Genomic DNA, 16,101 nt, shown 5'->3' on the forward strand with positions numbered 1-16,101 from the left:
TCTCTATTCCTGAGTTAAAACTTGTGAAACTTTATAAGATTTAGCATTAGTCCTATGGAATTTGAATAATTTCAATGTTATCATGCACTTCGTATGAGGTTGTTATTTATGTATTTTTCTTTCTATAACAATTGTTTCTAGTCAGTGATGTATACTTAGTTATATAACTAGAATGTTCTACATAGATGTCATTAATGTGTTATTATACTGTTTGTTGAAAGAGATCCTGACTCACTCTTCATTTTCGTTCGCTATTTAAATGTGTTTATAAAGCAAAACTTATATGGATGAAAGATTGATGTAACAATAAGGTATGAATAGTTATCACCATTTTTAACTAATATGTATGTGGTCGCGTTGTTTATATTAAATCTCTCGTCCGTTTGTTGAGTTTGTGACATGTAAAGAACTAAAGCAAGCATAATTTTGTTCACACGGTCGTCTTACTTCTAAAACGAGGGTAATTTCAGAAAAATTAAGCGATATTTTAGAACTACATTACCGACATAACAAATTAGCTAAAGCAGCATCTCGATAAAGTATGACTAAACATGCATGAGAAATCATATCTAAAGTGATATACCAACTTTCTAACTATTGACAATAAGCTGCATGGTAAAGGAAAGCAAAACCCATTCAAAGGTATAGGAGAGGTGAAATAGCATACTTGTCTATGGAAAAAATGGGAATCTGTGAAAATTTATGTAGGGAGGATAGAATGTCCAATCATGCATCACCTCTCTTTTCCAACGCCACTTTTGACTAATCCCCTGTGTGTCAAACAAAATGTTGTTAATTGTATTGAACAAACCATTCATTTTAAAAGTAAGAACATTTGTAAAATGAGCAAATGTTAATTATAGGAAGAATGTTTTAACACAGAGAAAGAACGCAACCGAATCTATTTTTGTGAAATGTTGATTTATGCAACACTGTGAGCTTTTAAAATTATACTTTTGATCATGTTTGTTTAACAGTTTTAAGGTTTACTTTCATTGCATCCTTTACTGTTGTATCTACAGTGTTTTATTGATCATAAGTAATTATAATTGCGTGCAATTGATGTTTGCCACGTATTCATAATTTATAATGGTTTATTTGATAACAAAGGTTTTTATATTACGAACTGACTTATGCAAGAATATACATGTATGGAATTTTGGATTAATGAAGGAAAAGATCCATTCACAGTTTCGAAAATCGTGTCTTAATCATTAACATTCAAATCCTGTCTTAGATAGGTGATTTTCTATTCTTGAGTTAAAACTTGTGAAACTTTATAAGATTTAGCAGTAGTCCTTTGAATTTGACTAAACTCAATGTAATTATGTACTCTGCATGAGGTTCTTATTTATGTATTTTTATTTCTATAACAATTGTTTTAGTCAATGATGTATACTTAGTTATATAACTAGAATGTTCTATATGGATGTCATTGATGTGTTATTAGACTATTTGTTGATGGAGATCCTGATTCACTCTTCATTTTCGTTCGCAATTTAAATGTGTTTATGTAACAAAACTTACATGGATAAAAGATTGATGTACCATTAAAGTATGAATGATGATTATGATTTTTAAACTGATATGTATGCATTCGTGTACTAATTCAATTGATTTCAGTAATTTTTAGTGTAATGTGCCACATATATATGTAGCAAGACACTTAATTTTGCAAAGATGAGCATTTATACACATTCATCCTTCACCATTACAAAATACACATTTAATTCAAAATCAAACATTTTATATTAAGAATTATACATTAAAATGCTCTAACTGCTAACCAAGCTACAAGAACATTGTATTAAATGGGTAAACAGAACAATTTACAAATGGAATGATATCTGAATCATGTGGGATATTCACGATGAATTATATACCTACACTGCCATAAGTTTATTGACATGGATTGAGGCAAAAACTATCACATAATTTTGCTAGCTGTGTACACACGTCTGATAAGAAGTAGGGGCATTGTTATGTGACTTTGCTTTTACCAATAAATATACTAGCTTCATGTTCAGATTTTTGACTCGTTCATATGATTGTTTTAAGCATACAACCTTTGTGCTTACTTTGTACATGGCATGATGACATTTAGAATTGCAACAAAGGAACGAATGAATAATAATAAAGCCTTCATAGTTGCTCTATCACAAATAATCAATTACTTTGCTTGTTTATTTCATATACTTCATGTTTTAATACAATAGAAAGCAGTGAAAGGTTTTACTGAGCTACATTTATGTACATTTTTGTAGTATTATATTTATAAATTTGACCTCAGTTTAATGGCATGTTTATCTTTCCGAACCTTTATAGCTCATTTGGACGATGCTTTCTCTTATTAATTTAAGACTAGGTACTTAATCAAAGAATTTATCTTTACTAACTTCAAAAGGTTGGCAAATTGTAATTCGGACGTAGCGTATTAAATATTTCTTAGCTCACACATATTAACGCAAGCGATAACAAATATCAATTTTATCCCTTCCAGCGACTAGTACTAGCAACTTGTACTTAGTAGGATGTACTGTCTGTCTGGTATATAGTCCAATTTGGGTTGGGAAAAAACACGCATGTGGAGTTAAAACACGGATAGAGGATTAAACACGGATCTTCTTAAAATTTTACTTCTTTTGATGTGGTGGTGTTTAGCAAAATTATCATGAAAATGATTTTCATCGTATGCTTTTGTTTAAATTGTTCCATGTGCCAAATTGTAGTAAAGTAAACAAAAATGTTTTAACACTTCAATCAAAAAATGCTTCGCAAAAATTTATTTTACATGTGAATATAGTTAGCATGTAAGCACTCTGCCAAAGACATTATCTATACATGTAGGTTAAATGTAGCGTGTAAAATGAAGTAGAATTGCATTTTTGAAAGAAGATGTTTGTAGAAAAGTTTATGTTGAATTCTTGGGATTGTTTATTTCTGTACATGCATACTTGAATGTGCATTATGTTCTCTTGGAATCAACGTTCTCTGCTGTTAACACTAAAATACATTCATAGCACTGAAAATTCATGATTTGCGTTTGTTATGCATATAGGCCCGTTCACACGACCCGATTTGTCGTATCTGATTGTTTCGGTTCCGACTTTAATTTGGTTACTTGCTCAGACGATCGGATGATTTTGTTGATATTTATGTTCGTTTAGATATTTATATTTGTGTTATCCAGAAGATTTATCGATATATTTTTCGTATTTTGTTCTTTTTTACTTGTCCTTTTCAAATCTGTGTAATTTGACTAATCAGTTTTCTTTGAGTTTGTTTGATGAAAATAGAACAAGCTTTATTTTCATACGATTTTTTAAATGGGCAAATCAGACTATCGTACGCTCACTTTGTGTTCATAGGATCCGTTTTCTAAGACCGAAAATAGAACAAGCTTTATTTTCATACGATTTTTTAAATGGGCAAATCAGACTATCGTACGCTCACTTTGTGTTCATAGGATCCGTTTTCTAAGACTGAAAATTTGTCAGTAAACTATGTAATAAACTAACAGTTGCACCGAATTTAATCGTTTTCAAGTAACAAACAATGACATCGATTTCATTAAAGTTGAAATACATAAATGCTTCTTTTATCTTGTTATTGTCAATATTATAAACATGCGAGTGAATTATATTAGTAAATATGAAACATGGCAGTACATTTTACACTGTTTGAACATACCTCTTTGTTAATTTTGAATGAGCGTAAACATACAATACATAAAAGGAATAAACACACTCCAAAAAACATTATGTTGTAAACTCAAAATTCGAGTTATAAAAGCAAGAGACAAGATTCAAAGCAATATTTCGACTTTAGTTCAAAGTCATTATCAAGCTAAGTCATTGTTTACAAACATGCGTGATCTTAAATAGTTGTTACAAGGAAATGACGTAAGCAATGAAAAGAAAGAAAGGCGATGAAAGGAGATGTTACTGTCTAGAATTACACCAATGAAATTAAAAAAAATATCAAAATCTTCAGCAGCCTTTAGTCCAGACTTGAGCTGAGGCTTTTTGAAACGTATATAAATCGCCTCAAGGAAAAGCAAGGTGATGAGCAAGGTCTTGATGTTAAAGCCGATTTTTAGAGTTCAAAGTTGCTTGAAGATCATTCTCTATGGCGTTGTGAAATACAATGTTGTTTCTATAGGACAAGTACTTTGCTTTTTGAAGTTGTCAATGGTACAAAAATTTTAGATTAAGTCAGGTTCCACTGGATCCGACTAGTCACGAACAGCTTTAGAAGCTGTTGAACTTTATGAATTATTTTTCGTGAAACTAAGGAATATGATTATAATTCAAACGTAAATGAAATATCAATGTAAACTATATAAATGTTTAATGCGTGATCTCTGAACTAAAAAATTCACAATGAATTTGCAAGTTGTTTTCAGATTGAGCCAGCAAAACCGGCAGAAAACTACAGTAGGTAAACTAATTTCAGAAATTAATCAACTGAAACTCAGAATTCAAGAACTTCGAATTGAGAGAGATGATAAAGATGACAAAATCGAAAAATGGGTAAATGAAATCAACTTAGAGTTTGAGAGATTTGCTTGTTTGAAGTTGACGATCAAGGTAAAACAGGCCAACGGTGCTTGGGAGAAAGAAGAACCAAAGAATAAGAATTGCTGGAAAATTACTGTCTCCCAAGCAGTGTCGGATCTAGGGTTAATCAAAATAAATTACTGCTGCACATTTTAGAATATATTTACATTTTCAATCCCCTCGAGACAATTCCATTGCTCACTGCTGCTCGCTGTGACTACCTCTCGATCTGCTACTGCTCAAGATTAAATCGTGCATAGACGGTTTAGCCTTTTCTGTCAAAGGATATCAGCGGGCAAAGAATATCCTACAGTGAAGTTTAAAGATACCAGTGAAATATTCAGCGCCCAGATGTACAGAACATCATGGATTTACCTAACATACCGGGAACACACTGCATTAGGATCCGCGCAATTTATGATAAACTTTTTTCACCGTTCAATCACTTGAAACTATGGGAAAACTAAAAGGTAAACGGGTATGCTCGCATGTAACTTAATAAGTTAGAGACACTTCGGGGTGATTTAGTGCGCATGGATGATAATCATAAGCAATGGGATTTATCCAACTTACTGACGCACTTAGGAAATGGACGGAGAGAATTGCCATCAAAATTCATGATAAGCATGACGTTAAGAACATCATTTTTGAGCCATCCCAGATTTAGTGCATTACAAAGCGCCAACACGAAGTTAAACAAAGACGATGTGTCTATTGCACTGAAACCAACCATTCATCTGTCAATTGGAAAAAGCTCCTACGTCAGCAGAGCGTAAGAAATTTCTCAGCGCTGATCGCATAGATATCTTATATACGCTAGATAGCGCATCTGTAACAAAGGTTAAGCCAAAAGTCTCAGCGGTTTTCTCCTTAAAAATAGACGGTGGCCATATTGGTCGTTCACACTCGTTTTTGAATAACTTTGATAAACGCTAAATTTTAGTACATTTGTGCATTGAGAACACAGTTTTTGTTTACGACTACCTTAAAATTGTTACAAGTTTTTGGAAGTTTTACAAGAAAAACGTTGATTGGGGCTATTTCTTTCGTTAAATCACATTTTTAAGCCAATAATTTTGAATTATTGTGCCAATTTAATTTGTACTGCCAGAACTAAAAATAGTGAATGATTACAATCTGGTGAAAACATAGTACGCTGTATGTTTGCCAACTTAGTGCACCTATTGATCAAAAAATGGTTGTGTCTGACTGCCACTATGGTAATCACTTGTGGACTAAGATAATGCATGACAAAAAAATATTCAATGCAATCTACTGTATGTTCAATATAAAATTATACTATATGTTCCTATAACTGTGCCCCTATTACATTATGTCTTCCTCTTGGTCCTAAGTCGTGAATGAAGTATTAGTCCAAATAAATTACACCTGCTCATTTTTATCATAATACTTTAAACAATGATAATGGTTATGAATTTTAAAGAATAAATTTTCAGTGGTGAAGCCAGGCTGATAAAATGTTTATTCCTTCTATGTACGTTTATATTTTATACTGTTAAAATAGGCATTTCACCTGTTAGTCGTCCTTTCATCAAAAAATTTTTTAGCAATATCAAATCTGAAGATAATTTTAAGCCTCGTTGAGCAAAAATTTAAATTTGGTCAAATCGTTTGATTTTTGTAAAGCGTTAAATTCACTAAATGGTATATTCTTGTGAACCATGTCCGTGATAATGAGGAGCCTGAAACTAGCTAATTTTCTGACGTCATCCAGGTACCCGTGTTACACGAGTCATATATTCAATTGCTATAAAGTCAATTCTGGCTGAGGCAAAACTTAAGTCTACAAGCTTCTAAAAGCATTGCCTTTGCACTAGTAAAATCAGAAAAAAGGTAAATCTTTCCGTTGCAGCCAATTGTACGAATGAGTCAAACCTTTGCTCTCGTATGAGTCTTCACAATATGTCTTATAATGATAGAAGGCCCGAGGCCAAGCGAAGACGGAATATCTGGTTTTGAAGCAAAGCGCGTATTTAAGCCTTTCAGTGCTTCAACACTTTGTTTGGCTCGATTAAAACCAGAGGATTTGGAGCGTCAGTTTAGTAGTTTGCCGAATCAAAAGAATGCCAATTTTCCAGGGCTTAAAATAATGAGATTAGACTGAACACTCAAGTCTGATTTTGATTCATCTCTTACTTAAGACATATAATTAAACAGCGTGAAAGAACGTATATGTTTAATATAAGCTAAATATGCCCGAATGCTGACTATATTGGATGACGTCAAAATACCTTCTAGTGCCAGTTTCTTTTGTATTATAGAAATCGACGACGTTGGGCAAAAATGCACAACTTCAAAATGCCATAAAAGCTTCTTGATTTCACCAAATTTTGAATTTTTCTCAGAAAGGCTTAAAATCATAGACAGATTTCATTTTTCTAAAAAAAATTTTGGTGACAGTACAGAAAAAGTGTCTGAGTGAGGCAGTATCTGTCGTGATATCTTCGGCTGTGTCCTCGTTCATAGAAGCAAATGCGAACGATAACGAATAGTATTGTTTCGTCTAGTATAGTCAATGCTTGGAACTTGATAGCTACACTGTGCAGTTTGTGTTTGTATTTTGTTCGGTATTTTATTCGTATATCACGTTGTTTATCTCTCACCCTGTGTTCTGTTTTTGGTGAGGAAAATGTAAAGCAGACAGGATATAGTTTTCTTTGTATTTATTTCCATTAGTAATGACGACGATTTGGATTTAACAGATCGTCAAAAATGACGAAGAATTTAAATATATTATGGCTCTATGGAAAATAACTACATCAGCAATGATATATGTACCATGTGCAATGCCTCCTCATTTTAACATTAAACATAAAATTTAAATTGGAACAGAATCATCTGCACATAGTCCTATCAATAAGCAAATATTCGTACAACGCTACAAACCGATTTAATACATCTTTTCTCCACACCATTGTTAGACAAATAAGATATCATATTCATTTAAAAAGAATCGTTTTAATTCAAAATGGCGAAGAACTTATCGTTCTATCATTGAAATTTATTGTTTTTTGCAAGCTTCCTTTGCACGATATTAGCACGTGAACACCTGCACACATAACATGCACTGAGCGTTGGAGAGCATTAAAAAGGAGAGATAATGATAATTACTGGGCATTTTATTAAACATTCAGCACAGAGAACGTTTTGTACGGTGGCTCACAAGGGACAACACACAATATAATAAGAATCATACAAAATAAAGATATTAATACATATGCAATATACATCACACACACAAAATAAAAATACGAACACAAAATATGATCGCGGGCGCTTGCAGTGTCGGATAGCTGACTACTATCAGTTTATTGTAAGGTTGTAATCAGATATGTGTAATTGTGATTTTTTGCCTCAGCTTCGCTTCTTCAGATAACATTGTTACATTGAACTCGGTCTGAATTATTCTTCATATCATGCTCAACCTCATCCAATAATTGCTTATTGTTTCTCTTATTTGTTTTTCGCTTCAGTATCGCAAGAACTTGCTTTCGATTCCTTTCCAAATGTCATTTAAAATATTTCGCAGTAAAACTGTTAAATACGACGACAAGTACTAGTCGACCACCACATATTAAAATCCCAATTACACATAACTGATTACAACCTTATTATAAACTGATAGTAGTCAGCTATCCAACACTGCAAGCGCCCGCGATCATATTTTGTGTGTGTATTTTTATTTTGTGTGTATATTTTTATTTTGTGTGTGTATAATGTACTTTGTGTGTGTGTTTTAATTTGTATGTGTGTAATGTATTTTGTGTATATATTAATATCTTTATTTTGTATGATTCTTATTATTTAATGTGGTGTCCCTTGTTAGCCACCGTAGGTTTGTACCAGAGAAGTGCCAAAAGAAGGAATGATTTCATTTTGTGGCATTTTGACATGAAAATATTTTTTGTTATTTTTCATATGTTATTATTACGGAATGACCTTGGGACTTGACCTTGGGAATGGCCTTGTGACTTCACTTAATGAAAAATACAACACTAAGTACTTGGACTACTGACTACTGTTTGTTCCATATACTGTAATTTTGGTCAAGGCTACCCACATGTACACACACGTACCTATTTTTATGTACGTTGTGTATCTGGGGACGGTTGCACAAAGCCTGGATAGCATTATTCGTCGGATAATAAAATTTTCAAACTTGTAAAAAAAGGTGTTAATATTTTCCTTAGGGGAAAGAAATTTTGTAATCTTAGAAACAATACTTTATTTCAATGATTGCTCAGTTCAAATCACATATCATTCCTTTTTTAAGAGATTTTGTAAAAGTTCAAAACAATTTGCCATCTAATGGATAAAACTTTCCTGCCTTCATGTAACCGGCCGCAGATTTTCCTTTATAATCACAATGAATTTGTACCATGGAAGTCTTACCTACTTTTTTCTGCAGGAACAACATTATGTCTGTCTTGAGCTCAGACATGAAAACTAATGGCTTTAAGTTGATGAGATTAATTGTTGATGTTGGTGGAGAAGCTTTAAGGATTACATTGAGGAAACAACTTTCAGGTACTGATTTATTTAATGTTTTAAATGACACAGAAAATCATCTTAAGCTTTTGTCGCTAAAATGTAAGCAAATAAAGCAACATCAATGGGATCTACTGTATCCTCCTCCTCCAATATTACCAAATGAAAATAAGTTTGACATTACTTTACTTTGTATTCTCCTGCGTAATATTTGTGGTTTAAAACCACCTCGTGATCCAATATGGAAACATGCCTAATGTCAATGATCATTCAACTGAAGCAGATATTACCCGTATCAGGTTATTTCGTAATGGTCGTTTTGCTCATTTACCTAGCACTTCAGTAAGCTCTGATGACTTTGAAAATTTTGGCTGGAAATAAGCGAACCATTAGTTCGTTTAGGAATAAGTCAGGAAGAAATAGATAGATTGAAAAAGAGTTGTTTGGTAATGAAGAATATAAAAGAATTTTGAGAGAATGGGACGGATTAAAGAGCGATTTAACTGATATCAAAACTGTTCAGAGAGGTATTAAGAGAACAGTGGAGGATGTAGAGAAACATTTAGAATTATTTAAAGAAGTACATGAAATACGACATCACCCTCACTTACGTCCAGAAGAAGATATTTTGACAAAAAACCTTGTTAGCTGTAACTTTGAAAGTGAAATTAGGCATCATTATGAAAAATATTTGCATGGAACACGGGAATGGGTTTTTAAAGAGTTTTTAGATTGGTTTGAAGACGAAAGTTCTCAAAATCGTGCATTTATTATCTCTGCTGTAGCTGGCATGGGAAAGTCTGTAATTGCAGCTACTTTATGTAAACGTTATTCACAATATTTGACTGCAGTTCATTTCTTTCAACACAACAACAGTCGTTACAATAAAGCCAATGTACTTCTTCAATCTTTAGCGATGCAAATTAGTCGTAACTTTCCTGCTTACAAACAACTTCTTGTGAAAAAACTTTCAGGTAAACTCTCTGAGCCTTTGAATTGCATGAATGTTGAAGGATTATTTTCCGTTCTTTTCACCGAGTTGTTTTATAATATCTCAGAAGTTCCCAAGCAAATGTTAGTTGTGCTTGATGCTCTTGATGAATGTGGTTATCCAGAAAGACATAACCTTGCTAATTTGATTGCTAATCACTTGCACAAACTTCCGCATTTTTTCGTTTTGTAATTACAACCAGACCTAACGAAGTTGCTTTGAATAAATTCGAAAAATTAAATCCTCTGTTCATTAATTGTGCGATGAACGCAATTTAAAGGATATTAAATTTTGATTGAAGAAAGAATTGGCTCTACTGACATTCTTCCTGATGTTAAAAATATTTTGGCAGAAAAAGCTGACGGACTTATGTTGCTTGCATCGCTTCTTACCAGTGAAGTCAAAATCAGGATTTTTGGAAGATTCCATACCAAAAGATCTCGATGAGTATTACGAATTTGCTTAACATGATTAAGAAAAGAATTAGATTCGTTTTATATCAGTAACGAAAAGTTTCAGTCAATTTAAATGCTTTGGCTATTGCCAAAGAACCGCTTCCTTGGAAAATGATCAATGGCGTTCTTTGTTTGAATTCGAATCGTATATCACTTGGGGTTAGAAAAATTATCTCTTGTCTGTTTGTTAGCAATGGAGAAGGATGTGTTTCGTTTTTTCACAAATCTTTAAATGATTGGTTGTTGGATGATCGAGAACATGATTACTCAATAAAACCTTTATGCGGTCATCGACTCGTTTTTGAACTTTGTTTAAACTCTTTGGATAACCTCAAAGCTGAAGGTGTAAACTATGACGTCATTAAACATGCGTCAGTCAGATATTCAGTCAACTATTGGTTGCATCATTTACTTGCTATTTCTGATAATGAATGTATCGTTGAAAATGTTGGTAAATATCTTGTTGACTTGGACGTTTTAGTTGCTTCTATGTTGGTTGACTCTCGTCGTACTTTTGAAAATTTTCAATTATTCAACGCACATGATGTGTACTTTCTTATTTCTGAGAACACTCGATTGTTATTTAATGAAGTTTATTCTGTGTTGATGTACTCTATGCGCTTTGACAATGAAGTATATTTTTTGCAAAACGTTGCCAACGAAGTCAAAGATCTGTCGTCTCAAGCCACGAACATGCTTCAAACGCGTTTCAAAGATTCACCATATCTAGAATGCAGAGACACGGGTTTTGTAAAGTCTCGATTATTACGTTTATTTCATTTTTTGAAGTCTGTTGATGTTTCACGAAATCATGATTACGTCGTCTGTGGTTATTATGGATTCGTCGTGCAACTTTTTTCATTGAGAACAAACAGATGTTTATGGATAAAAAATATTGCTGGTCAGTTTAAACAATATAAAGAGAAAGGCTTTTGCGTTGTCTTTCATCCATTCAAAGATTTGATTTTTGCTTCCCAGCTTGATAAGATACTAGATATTAATGGTAAAATTTCCTCCAGTCCGTTCCATTGTGATGATTCTACTTCTAAGTTCTTTACCAACAAATGTTTTTCTAAGGATAAGTACACAATGGTCACTAGTTACAAAGATACTTTGACAGTATGGGACGTTGAGAAAGGTGAGAAGAAACGCAGTATTAGATGTAATAATGTGACCTCGCTGTGTTTTTCTAATTCTGGAAGATATTTGTGCGTTATTGTGGAAGAAATAGCGTTTCAAATATTAGATGTAGCGAATAATTATGAAATATTCGTTGACGACGATCATTTACCTTGTGATAAGTACGGTAAGGCTTTTATTTTGTTTACTGTTGGTCTTCATTCTTGGTGTTGTGGTTGGCCCCCTTTCTTCATGAGTAAACCTTTCATTGTAAATCCCACTGGTGAGAAACTTCCTGACTTAGATCTTAATTCCCAAACTTCGCTTTTCCTCTTGATCCTTTCGATGACAACAGATCAAGCTTTCCTTTGATAGAGCAGAAAGGTATTATTTTATTTTGTATAACGACAATGCTCTTTTGTTTGAATACGGACTTGACTTTTATCTTATTACAATACCGCGTGCATGTTTAACTAAGAGTTACAGTTTTATAACAAGAAATTTTGCTCAAATGGAAAATTTCTGTATCGGTGCAACGAAAAAAAGTCGAGGATAAACATATACAATCTCAACACATTTGACTTTGTTGTCAAGCAATGTTTTGTTAGTGACATGGTTGCTGTAGAAAATGGAGTTATTTTGCTTACGGTAAAAATATTCCTGAGCTTTGGAATAATGAGTTGACAAAACCTTGTTTATAGTTTCGATGAACTAAAAGGTACAAACAAAATTTTTGAGGTGAGTGATGTATCATTTGCTTGTCAAAAACTGATTCGTTTGTGTTTTCAATGTTGAAAACAAGCTAAAAGAAATATCAGTGAATTTTAAAAATTATCAAAATGTGCACGTGTTTGCATGTAGCTCTAAGTATCACGTGTTTGCTAAAGTTGAACTTAAGGATCAAATAATTTACTGTATGTGGCATGAAGACAAACAAGTTAATGGTTGGAATGACATAATTAAGGAGAAATCGCCAAAGTAATGACAGGTGAAGACCTTGAAGATATACCTGATATTACTGGCAGTATTCATCACGCAGATTTTTCCCCTTCAGCAGATAAATTATTAATAGGTGGACCAAAACTGTATTTGAAAGTATTTGACGTTAAAAGCTTACAAATTATTTATAGTTTTACTTACAGTTTAACCAAGGATTTATCTATGATTGATTTTTTCTTTCTTGGAGATAGATTTATTACCAGTGATGACTTTCATTTCATTGATTTGAAAGAAGATTTTAAGAATGTAAATTTATATCTTCCGCGTGTGAGTATGTTACCTACAACTTTTTATTTCTGTCGTAAAAGCAAACTTGTTTTAAATTTTTCTTCCTTAAAGTTTGCGGTACAATGCGCAAAAATCATCCTGCCACGAGAATAAATTTGATCTTTGATGATAAAATTTCTCCGTATGTTTGATCATGACATGTCAACTACATTATCTGAAAGATAATTTCATTCAGTTTTTATGCATGATCTCCTACATTGTTGACATTTCAATTAATGCCTGCTTGCGTATGGTTTTATAAAATGACCTTTGTCTAACTTTGATTTTTCTGTAAAGAGACTGCAGCTTGACGATAATGTCAACAATAAAGTAAAATGTTTGAACCCGGGAGTATTGTTACATGTTTGTAGATGTAGATCGTCCAGGTTAGTAGAGTCCTGTTTTTGTTGTTGTTGACTGACGTTTCGAAAACCTTCGCGGTAGTCATCTTCATCAATGTCAACAATTTTGGAGATCATGCAGGAAAACTAAACTTCATCAATTAAAGATGACAATTGAAAAGCAATAATGAAGGCAAATCAACAGCAGAAACGACTTTTGTGTCAGACAATAATTTTACAGGTACAACGAAATAATTTTATTGACTTTTATCTTGTCACACAAACATAGAAAAGGCAAACTAGTTTTTGTTATTGCAACTAAGGTTATGTTTTGTTAAAACGTCATGTAATCATAATTTTCATGCAAATGTATTATCTGGAGAATGGTTTTAATACTGTACGTGGCACGTTTTTTGTTACTATTTTACACTTAAAGCAAGTTGTTAGTAATTTAATCAATTTTATCTTGCACTAAAAGCATTTTTTGATACATTTTAATTATTGCGTTTTGATATACAAATGATCGATGTATTAAGTTGTTAAAAGAGACAAAATCAGCCGAATTGTTATTTTTCTTACATGAATATATGCGTCTTCATGCATGTGAGAAATGTAAATTTATAATAAAGCAATGGTACCTTTGCCATATGTTTTTCTAGCAAAAATAAAAATTTGGCTGTCTTTGTCACTGATTGTTAAAAAGTAAATCGTAAACTCCACTAGAAAATGATTTCATGATTGACTTTCATCATCGTTATAACAATTTAACCATTGAAATTGAAAACTCCAAACCATGTGTTGTTGTAGATACAGGAAAAGTTAACAAAAGTTAGAGAATGTTTTGCAATATAGAAAGAAAGAAAACAAACGATAATGTTGCACATGGAAGGATGTTTAAAGACACGTTTTTCACTTTCAATGAAAAATCGATGTCTGAGATTGTTAACGTTTGAGCAAATTCACTTTCAAGGATCTCAATGAATATTATGAAATTTCATCAAAAAGAATAAGTGACGAATTAGACTCATTTCAAATCAGTAAAGAAAAATTTCAGTCAGTTTCAAATACATTAGCAGTTGCTAAAGAACCTCTTCCTTGGGAATTAGTTGAGGACATACTTAGGCAATAAGGTGAGGAGGACATAATAATGTTAGTCAAAAGATACGTTTGTTAACGCTGTTGTCAACTTTTTTGTTTGATAATTGGAAAACAGCGAAACAATTGATTGAAATCTTGGACACAGTGTGCTTTGTTTCATTCTGTCTCAATCAAAAAGTGATTTAACTGTTCTCTTTAGTCTCAGTTAAGAATTGTTAACAAACAAAAAAAAACATTAAAGGACTTATTCCATAGAACAAAACTCTTAGCCCGAATCGGTTTAAATGTTTGTAGAAGAATTTGTAAAAATATGTTGTATAAATCATTAAAATAGTGGTATTTCGTTTGATTACTGTTAGAAGGTTTTGAGTTAAGCTTGGCACGAACGTATTCAATTCTTGCACAATTGAGTAGGCCAAATAATTATAAATTTTAACAATAAGCATGGGCAGCGCAGTGTATTGTGGCTCGTAAAGATCTTGACTTGATTTATTTTGAAGAAGGTAGAGCATTTTTGAAAACCAAGCTTATGTATATGCGGTTAGGCAAGTTAATGTGTATTGTTAAAATTTGTAGTTAAAGAGGCTCTTATCTATGACATTACAATCTAAATAATTTTAAATTCACTCTATTATTCATTCTGCACTTTACACTGTCTTTTACAACTATACATTCTCTGGTATGAATGCTGAAATAAATTTAAACGAGAAGTATTAAAGCAATTACATAGAAAACCAAGTCAAGTTCACCAATAAATATGAAGAAACATGTAAAAAAGTAAATTCTACAATAGAAATCGACTTCATAATGGACATTCAATTTTGTGATAAACAAGTGTCCATTGATTCTAAACGCTCCAAACTATGGTTATTGTACGAACAAGAAAAGTTAACAAAAGCTATAAAGACTTTTGCAAATATAAAGAAAGAACAAAAGCTACAGTGCTGCATGTGAAAGGATGTTCGAGGATACATCTATGACTTTTACTGAGAAATTTTAAATCAAGAATTTTGCTTTGTGAACACCTGTGCTTTGTGAATCACTCGCATCATTTATGGGCTGCGACAAAAGAGAACTTAGTATTGTTGGACAAGCGAAGCCCGTGAACTTAATTAAAGTGTATTTGTATTAAAAAGTGTTAAACAATTAAAAGAACATCATTCATTCAAAGATAAGTGAGCATACTGGAAATGGATGTCCAACGAGATTTGATATTTATTAATTTATAGCATATTGAAAATTTTCACTGTCTAAATTCAAACCAAAGGAATGACTAATTTATCTACTAAAGCAGTATTTTATATTTTTCACAAACCATGAAGTTTCATCTGCTAGCAGAACTGGAAGACAAAGGCTCTGTAATTTTACTGTGATATTGGTTATTGACTTTGTTGACAACACTTTTAAAACGTGAAAGTGAAAAAATGGTCATCCATGCAACCGTTTTCAAGGGAATTTCAAATGTTGTTAAAAAACTGTAAACAATTAAAGTGACTGAACATTTGTGAGAGAGAATAGAAGAATGTCGCATGATTACAAAGGTCTTGTAGCCAATGGGCTATCGTTCACCATTTTTGCCGATGCCTCAACCTGGAGTGACAGTTTCATGTCTACTTTGCTTCATATAAATAGTATGTCTAGACTACAGCAACATCAATATGTAAAAGTAACGTCAATCTACAACGACGAGAAGTATACGACACTTTGAAGGTTTTTCTCAGGAACTTAAGTTATTTAAGGATTTTTCAATTGTTGTTTTCGAA

At 32.5% G+C, this 16,101-nt stretch overlaps 1 long non-coding RNA gene across 1 annotated transcript; it reads left to right on the top strand.

Moving 5' to 3' along the window:
- Positions 1-1,609: 1,609 nt before the first annotated feature.
- Positions 1,610-9,975, top strand: LOC124450558. The gene is made up of 2 exons (XR_006950085.1): positions 1,610-5,037; positions 8,989-9,975. It is a non-coding gene; the product is annotated as an uncharacterized LOC124450558 (long non-coding RNA).
- The last annotated feature ends 6,126 nt before the right edge of the window (positions 9,976-16,101 follow it).

The sequence above is a fragment of the Xenia sp. Carnegie-2017 genome, unplaced genomic scaffold (genome assembly GCF_021976095.1).
Source record: "Xenia sp. Carnegie-2017 unplaced genomic scaffold, XeniaSp_v1 HiC_scaffold_24, whole genome shotgun sequence".
Lineage (NCBI taxonomy): Eukaryota > Metazoa > Cnidaria > Anthozoa > Malacalcyonacea > Xeniidae > Xenia > Xenia sp. Carnegie-2017.